Source organism: Staurois parvus, unplaced genomic scaffold (assembly GCF_062004578.1).
Source record: "Staurois parvus isolate SC_StPar_1 unplaced genomic scaffold, SC_StPar_1.0 ptg000014l, whole genome shotgun sequence".
In the NCBI taxonomy this organism is placed as follows: domain Eukaryota; kingdom Metazoa; phylum Chordata; class Amphibia; order Anura; family Ranidae; genus Staurois; species Staurois parvus.
In genome coordinates, this window is record NW_028317810.1 from 2,861,193 (window position 1) to 2,870,761 (window position 9,569).

General features: G+C 44.6%; 1 protein-coding gene across 2 annotated transcripts in view; it reads right to left on the bottom strand.

The window, feature by feature from the left end:
• Nucleotides 1–5,833, bottom strand: part of SH2B3 (SH2B adaptor protein 3) — a 182,522-nt gene extending 176,689 nt beyond the window's left edge. The window contains exon 1 of one of the 2 annotated variants that reach the window (XM_089676829.1): nucleotides 5,464–5,833. The gene's annotated coding sequence lies outside the window, so the exon portion shown is untranslated. The remainder of the gene's footprint in view (nucleotides 1–5,463) is intronic. The other variant, XM_089676823.1, reaches the window with a different exon arrangement.
• Between the last annotated feature and the right edge of the window lie 3,736 nt (nucleotides 5,834–9,569).

Genomic DNA, 9,569 nt, shown 5'->3' on the forward strand with positions numbered 1-9,569 from the left:
CCTGCCCTGGTAGGGAGATAGAGGGGAAATCCCTCAGAACTGGTTAATGGTTTGACTCTCTGACTGGTTTCCTTAGAAAGATACAATCAAACTTAAAAGAAACCATTTTACTTGTTTGCATCCTGTTACAATTCACATGAGTTTTATATACTAATCTGCTTGCACCCATTTTGTGCACTGTCTCTCTCTGTCTCTCTCTCTCTCCCTCCCTCTCTCTCTCCCTCTCCCCCTCTCTCTCCCCCCTCTTTCTCTCCCTCTCTCTCTCCGCCCCCCCCCTTTCTCTCTCTCTCCCTCCTTCTCTCTCTACCCCCTCCCCCCTCTTTCTCTCCCTCAAGCTCCCCCCTCTCTCTCTTCACCCCCTCCCCCCTCTCTCTCCCCTCCCTATCCCCCCCTCTCTCTCCCTCTCCCCACCCCCTCTCTCTCCCTTCACCCCTCCTTTCTCTCCCTCAACCCCCCCTCTCTCTCTCTCCCCATCTCTCTCTCCCTCTCTCCACCCCCCTCTCTCTCCCCCCTTTCTCTCCCTCAATCTCCCCCTCTCTCTCTCTTCACCCCCTCTCTCCATCTCTCTTCCCCCCCCTCTCTCTCTCTCTCTCCCCCCTCTCTCTTCCTTCATCTCTCTCCCCCTCTCCCCCCCCCCTCTCTCTCTATATATATACATACTGCTGTATTATGCTTTATTTTACCTCACAGCACACTTTAAAATTATATATATATGGCGTGAAGACTGGTGTAGAATAACCCTGTGCCCATTTTAACATTAACGAGGGGAGCATTTCCTATCTTAGTTGTCATTGGAACATTTGTCCCCTTTGGAAGATTGTTGCTCTGGTGACAACTCTAAAACATTTGATTCTCCCTCAGTTTCTGCTCTAGTGACAACTTTAAAATGTTGGATTTTTGCTCACTTTCTGTCTCAGTAACAAAGGTCACCAGGCAGAACAGAAGGGCGAGGCTCCCCAACTGGGCCACAGAAAAACATAACCCAAGTGCGATTCTAACGCTTCTTTCTTTATTTAAACCTAAAGATTAAATATTTTGCTTATTCCCAAAGTACTTTTTATCTGCAATGGCTGGACGGAGGGTGCCGGCATGAAATAGAGGTGTCCTCACAGGAACTGGATTGGTACACTGAAAATAAAATCTTGACAGAGTATCTAACCCTCCCCCCCCCCACACACACAGACACACACACACACATACATACACACACACACACACACATACACACACACACGCACATACATACACACACGCACATGCATACATACACACACATGCACATACATACACACACACAACTAAAATTCAATTTCAGTGCAAGCTGTGGGCTGATTCCCTTAGAGATTCATTTTACTGTGTTCACTCCAAATATCTACAGGTCATGGAACAAAGAAATACTCCATCTCAATATGAAGAAGTAGATTAAAAGTACATACCTGGAAATCATAAAGAGTGTCATAGATACCCATAGACACCCTAAAAATCTACCTACCTTGGTAAGTAGTGCAATAAATGCAGATTTTGTGACGACTCATATACGTATCGGTGTATACAATCTGTCACATCTCTGACAGAACAGTCCCAGGTATGCCTCCTATGAAGCAGCGATGTTTTCTATGCAAACTATTTGGAGAAGCTAGAAGAGTAATGGAAACACATTCCATTCCTGAGGAACATTTGTCTCAGAATTGTCTCAAAATTACAAATTCCATGTGTGACACAGCTTACTTCAGCATGAAGATGTCCTATTTACCTCCACTTTCCATATCACTAACATTAATTCTTTATGAATTTGTCGCAGCAATATTGCCATACAAAGTGTCACAAATAAGAACTACCTAAATTTCTCACTTGCGTCAGCACTGACATGGAAGATGTTGCAGGGTTTTCGTGAATTTTGTGTTGCATGCATACAAATGTGTCACACATGCCTTACTGATTTGCACCCACTGGGAGTAATTCAATAAAGCTGCTGTGCCACTTTTCTGGCGTTGATCCCTCTTGTTAATGAAGTATTGCACCAAATTCATGAAAGTTCTGCGACACTTCTGGGTCTGACAGCAACTCGGCTCCAAATTCAAGTAGTTCTAAAATGCTCCACTTTTATTTTAAAAAAAAAGCTGACATTTTATATCGTAGAAAAATGGAGCTTATTAAACCCAACTCTCTTTTGGCATACAGAGAGAGGCCCTCACCTGGGTGCTAAAAGTGGCACAGCGTGCACCAAAAGTACAGGTTCTGGACAGGTACGTGAATTTGGTGTACAATGCGATACTTATAGCATGCAAGTGAGATGCTTTCGCTAAATCTGTCTGCACCAATCTTTATGAATTCCAGGGATTAACTTTTATTTTCTCAGCTCCCCTCAGGTAAGTGTAAAAATGTCTCCCATTCTAAATCAACTCCTGCATTGAATATGAAATATAAAATAAATAACGATGCAGCGCTTCTTAAAAACCAATAAGCATTAGACATGCAATAATAGATGTAAATACAACAAATAGACATAAAAATAATAGTGATTAAAGTTCCTGAGTCCTTAGCTGCTCGCAAGATTTTTGGCCATTTCCCTACATTAAATATCACTGATACAATGTGCGACACAATCAACAGTCCACTATTTACAACAGGTTCCTATATACCTTCACTTTCCTTAGTGCTAATATAAAGGTCGTTTTTCTTTATGAATTTGTTGCAGCAATAGTAACAGTAATAGTGGCGCAAATAAAAACGACATGTGCTGGTACTAACAATGAAAATGATGCAGGGTTTTCACGAATTTGGCACAATGTTTTCGACTACATACACACCCTAGAAATGTGTCACATCTGAATCGCCCCCATTATCTTTTGTTTTCTTAACAGGCCTCAGGCTAGCGTGTCAATGACTGCTTTGGTAAATCAGCTCCTACGCTGAATATTACTGCTACACCCCAAATATGTATCATCTAAAAGTCACAAAAAAGAAAGCTGTTTTCATTCCTCACAAAGAAAAACGCAGCTTTACTTTCCCTCCTTCTAGTCTGAGGTGGGGTTTCAGACACCAGCAATCCCTGAACAAACTCAAACCAAAAGGTTGTCACCTTTTTGGCAAACTTGCCAGGCATGCTCCAGCTGGTGTGTAAGAATTCACCATTCAAAAGGCTGCCTCCGCAAACCTTTGATGCTCATCTGTACTTTTAGTGCCGCCATTTAACAGAAAAATACGTCCATATCAGCTAATGGCTGAAACCGCACTATAGAAAAAGAATACGTGATTCACTACAGAACTTTCTACGGGCAGCTATTCAAAATCTGAGTCCATCCCTAAACACTACTGGAAATCCAAAGGACTGACGCAGACAGATTTTGGGAAAGTATCCCGCGTGAATTCTAGAAAGTGGCGCAGCGTGCGCCAAATTCATGTACCTGTCTATAATGTGATGCATGCTACTTGTAGAACGCACATTGCACTTTCTCAAAATCTGTCGGCACCAGGGTACGCCAAAGGAGAGTTAGTCCCAAATAGCTCCATTTTGGTAAGATATGAACTACTGGAAATTTTTTAAAAATCTGGCGCAGGCCTTGCACCACAATATAAAAGCGGCACGTTTTAGAGCTACCTGAATTTGGATCACGAGTTGCTGTGAGAACCAAAAGAATCTCAGGTGTATCATGAATTTGCCACAACACATTAACATGAGGGGTAACACCAGAAAGTGGCGTGACAGCTTTGTACCCCAGTCACACCGGTGCAAATTAAGATTGCGTGATTTGTGTGCAATGTCTGAAGACTTTATTGCTACTGGTGAAGATTTTCAATGATTTCTTTCAATTTGCAATGCGATTTACATTATATTCTATGTATGTGAGATTGAAACTGCAGAAAAAGGTCATGCAAGAACTAATAGAAATCGTGCCGCAGCAAATCGCACATGTTAAGACACTGACATTCACTAGATGTGATTTCAGGTGCGATTTTGATTTGCAAATCGCACCAGTGTGACTGGGTCCTTACTGAATTTGGGGCAGGTTTTAGTTTTAGAATGCATGTGAGACTCTTTTGCAAAATTTATCTGCGCCAGGGTGTCAACAAAAGAGAGTTGCTCCAGGCCAGTTCACACCACAAACTCACACTCCGGATGCATTCCAGATGCATTTTCACTTACAGTTCACACCACACTCCGTTCTGGTGCATATTTTACATGTTTTGCTATGTTCCAGTACAGTTTGTGCAGAAAAAATGCAGCCTGTTCTACTTTTTTTCTGCTCCGGAAACTGACTGGAACTGACTGCACTGGTGTGAACCAGGGCCAGGGGTGGACTGACAACTCATGGGGCTCCCGGGCAATAGGGGATCATAGAGCCCCTGTGTCCTTGCCCAAGCTCAAAAAAGCCTATTAAATAGGTACCAGGGGCATCACATGGGGCCCCCTACTGACCCCAGGCCCTCGGGCAGTGCCCGAGTTTCCAAATGGTCAGTCCGCCCCTGACCAGGGCCATTGGAAAACATGGAAAACATGAGGCATGCATTTTGAATGCAGAAAAAAAACCGCACTTGACTGCATGTGGTGTGAAGCAGCCCTTAATTACCTCCAGGTAAGATATGAAGCAGCAGGTACATTTTTTAAAATTTGGAGCAGCCATTGCACCACAATGTAAAAGTGGCGTGTTTTAGAGCTACCTAAATTTGACGTAGGAGTTTCTGTCAGAACCAAACGCGTCTCGGGTGCTTGATGAATTTCGCACAACACATTATCACGAGGGATTAACGACAAAAAAGTGGCGCGGCAGCTTTATTGAGTTCACCTCACCGTGTTTCCTATACCATGAGTGCATCGCTCACAATAATTACTGAGAGGAGTGTTGTCACCTGGTCAGTGACAATGGCGCTCGCTACCAATGCTCTGAATAGGAAAGCCATTGTAAGGCTGGTATTTTCCTGGCGATAAGTCAGGAAACAAAGCCACACACACAGCACAAAAATGTCCCAAAATGCTCGAAAATGTCACTTCAAATTGCCAGTAAAGTAGCAGCTGGCCAATGGAAGAGTGGGGGTGGGGGGCACTGACTGGCCATATTTGTGAACACTGAGGACTTGCCAGTCCCAGCACGGCCACTTGTAGGTGTCTCTGAGGGCAGACTGTGGAGGAGGCCAGGCTGGCCTGACACCAGCACACAGTTTTCCTCCATGTACACGGCTGAGGGGAATATGTAGGTGAAGGCCAAAAATATTGCAACATACTTCCGGCATAACACTGATCCCCGACTACTGGCCAGCAAGTCAGGCTGGGGGTGGAAGGGGACACGTCGGTGGCATGGTGTGCAGAGGCCCGCCTGCTCTGACATGTTCCCGCTCCCCGGGGCAGTGAGGTGATCCCAGCACTATGATCGGCTCGGACGGTGACAGCTCTGCCATGCGGTCCGGGACACCCCCCCACACACAGCACCGATCTACACATGGGGGCCGATCTGCACACATTACCTGCCAAAGACTCTTTTGCTCTTCCCCATGGTGTCTCAAGCCATCACTCTCATCAGACGATCCCGGGACAAGCCGACCCCCCGATCTGTCCGAACGGCGGATCACACTCCACGCATTTCCGCCGAGATCGGAGCGAGAAGTTCGCACATGGACGGATCTGATCGGTGTGTGGAGTGGTCGGATATCCAGGACGGGTTGTACGATCCGGGAGGAGGGGGGATCAGGGGGTGATCGGTGCAGGATTGTCTCCGATGTCTGCGCCACATGGACTCCCCATGCTGAGATGTTATGTAAAGGTGGAGGCTGAGCGATCCTCTCTATCAGTCCTCTACTGGCCTCTGCACGCCGACAGCGCTGGTGACAACCTCGACTATCTGTCACATGCTACAAGGCAGAGCTGTCAGGACAAGGCTGGGGGAGGGGGGAACACCGGGCGATCAGCGCATACACCAACACACAGTCCTATACACACAGCCGATCCGGGTGTAAGGGACGATCTCTACCAATTTATAGTGATTGTCATCAGTATAGGACCATCTGCACCAGTACACAGCGATCTATACCAGTTTATGGAGATTTTCACCAGTATCGGGAGGTCTGCACCAGTACAGAACGATCTGCACCAGTATATGGGGGTCTTCACCAGTATAGGACGATCTGACTGCACCAGTATATGGGGGTCTTCAGCAGTATAAAGGGGTCTTCACCAGTATAGGACGATCTGCACCAGTATAGGACGATCTGACTGCACCAGTATATGAAGGTCTTCTCCAGTATAGAGGGATCTTCTCCAGTATAGGACGATCTGCACCAGTGTATGGAGGTATTCACCAGTATAGAGGGTTCTTCACCAGTATGGAGGGGTCTTCACCAGTATAGAACGATCTGCACCAGTATATGGAGGTATTCACCAGTATAGAGGGGTCTTCACCAGTATAGAGGGGTCTTCACCAATATAGAGGGGTCTTCTCCAGTATAGAGGGGTCTTCACCAATATAGAGGGGTCTTCTCCAGTATAGAGGGGTCTTCACCAGTATAGAGGGGTCTTCTCCAGTATAGAGGGGTCTTCACCAGTATAGAGGGGTCTTCACCAATATAGAGGGGTCTTCTCCAGTATAGAGAGGTCTTCACCAATATAGAGGGGTCTTCACCAGTATAGAACGATCTGCACCAGTATAGAGAGATCCTCAACATATAGAGAGGTCTTCACCAATATAGAGGGGTCTTCACCAGTATAGAGGGGTCCTCACCAGTACAGGGCGATCTGCACCAGTTTTATTGGAGATCTTCGCTTGGATAAGGATCTTCACCAGTACAGGGAGATCTGCACCAATGCAAGGATCATGAGCAGTATAGGTGATCTGCAGGAGTATCAGACGATCGTCCTCAGTATGGTAAGATCTTCACGAGTATAGGGAGGTGTTCACTAGCATAAGACAAGCTGCATTAATATAGGGCAATCAGTCCTCCCCTGTATAAGGTGATCATCACCAGTATACGGAGATATGTACCAGTATAGGGCAATCTAGGGCGATGGACACGAGTTCTAAGACGAAGAATCCAGGGTGATCTTGCCCAGTGCAGGGAGATGTACTAACAATCCAGGGCGATGTGTGTGTGTCCGCTGAGTTGGGGGGGGGAGGGGGTCAGTAGTCTGTATTGTCGGGCTCAGCTGTGTCCTGTAGCTCGGGGGAATACAGCTGTACATGGAATTATTGGAGAAGTTTCTCGGATCTCCCCGAGTCTGGGTGAGAATGAAATGAGTTGTCCTTCCAGCCATGAGGAGGAGGGGCTCCTATTGCTATCACCATGTAAAGTGTGTCTACAGCCAGCCAAAACTTTTCTGCTTGTTGGTGTTATAGAGAGCCTGCTGTGTATTGCTGCAAGAGTGTGGAGCTAAAGGAGAAACATCACCCTCTACACCCCATAAAATACAACTACACTCTATAGAACATACCCCTGAAATAATGGCATAAAAATAATACATACTAGTCCTTGGAGTCCAGCATTGTCCTTCTTGCGGTCAAAGTCCTCCTGGTGTTGCTCTTCTTTTCTGCCGCCATCTTGGAGCTTCTTTTGGATTTGATTTAAATCACTAGTGAAAAGGCTCGATTCAAATCATAATTTTTAAGGAGCAACTGTCATCTCTGTCCCAAAGCGGCTCCTCCTCTGATCCGCTGTTGACTCACTGACAGTCCCATTCACTTTAATAGGATGTCTGGTGATGCGGCAGTGACACAACAAGGTGAGGGACGTGGTGGCAGCAGGTGAGTGGATGCCCCTAACAGGTGCTGCCATGATGGATCTAAAATGACAGGTGCTCTTTAAATGTAAGGAATCCGACTCATTCATGCTGGTAGTTAGAATCTTTAATATTTGCAAACCAAATGAAGGTTTCCTTTTTAGAATAATAAGCTGTCAGGTTAGTAAAACAGCGATATCAGAACCGATTTTAGGTTAATCCCACGTAGTTGGAGAACTACTCAAATTCTTTTATTTCATGTTTTTCTCATGGTTACTGTGAAATTGTGTGAATGTATCAATGCAGTGCATGTTATCTCAGCTTGCAGAGCTTGGATTCATTGAATGAGTTTACCAAATATGTAAATATTGCAGAATATACAGCCTCATGTACATAACTAAGCTCCATTTCATGCTGAATAAACAAAATTATTAATGGATCTTAAATAGAAAACTATCTTTAGATAGATTTTTACTCCAAAAGCATTTTATTAAAATACATGTGATAAAAATAAAAAAAATCTGAATTAAATTTAAAAAAATCAAATTTTTTGATTTTGTTTTTTTAAAAATCAATTTTTATTCACCTTGAATGTGACATGGATATCCCAGAAGCAACAGGGGGCAATCATCCCTATGTTATCCTTGCCTAGGTGAGGAATCTGGAAGTAGGGAAGGATTAGAACCTCTGCAAGGTTTTATCACTGTCAGAGACTCAGTTGGAAAGATTTCTTTGCTTCCTGTCTTGTTAAAAGGTTGTCTCCAGGACATGAAGTGAGAAGAATTCTCTTTAACAGCAACACAAATAGAAGTAAGGTTTTTTTTGTTAGGGAGGCGCCTCTGTCAGCTTTTATTGTTCATTTCCCTCACTTCCTGTCTCGTAAACATTGTCCCAGAACTGGAAATAATAGTAAATTTCTCTAATGGAGCCTCTGATTACAGTAAAACCTTACAGGGGTCCTAACCTCCTCCAATTCAGTCCAGAGCATTAAAAACATTTTTTGGGTATGTCTATACTTTTGGGTGTATCTACACTTTTTTTATCCTGTCCCTATTCTCAGACCTCTAACTAGCCTCTCTACCTACTCAGACCCCAATCAGCGCCCCTACAGTGACATTCTAAAGGAGATAGAAACCCTAAAACCTTTATAGGTAGTTTGCCTCATTGTCTTGTGAGTCTTTTCCATTGTCACTGTAGGCTTGTTTTTCCTAACTTTGAACCTGGTGATCCTGCCAGTATGAGTCTTCTGCTCCTAGGGTGACAATGCTGCCTCAGCGTGAGTCCCCACAGGAGCAGCGTTGTCACCCTAGGATGTGCACTCCTGCTGTAGTATTAGCTGATGAAGTTCCAGCAAAACAGTTTGATTGCTATGACTGCGGCTCTGCTCTTCATCGTAGCCACTCAGCGCAGGCCCACCCACCGAACGGATTACATAGCACACTCCTCACCTCTGTGCACCCCTACATAATGCGTAATCCAAAGACAGCTTGCAGTACCGTGCACAGTGATATGATCAGCAACAACTACATTCAAATTTACCAAACAGATTTAAGAAAAGAAAATAATACATTTCAATAAACAAATAAATAAATCTTTTCTAATAAATACCCAATTTTGCCAAGGGTTAATTTATACTTCAGTTATTACGTTTGCTCATTTAGCCTGCCATACACAGATCTAATATTGTCTAAGTCTGGGTTCACATTGATGCGGTGCAGAATTTGCTGCGGTTTCTGTGCAAATTCCGCACTGCATCACAATAGCACCCCATTCATGCGAACCGCTGCAAGTGTGTATATTAAGTTAACAACACCCCGAAATCGGTTCGCAAAACGCGGTGTGATGTGCAGAATCTGATCGCATA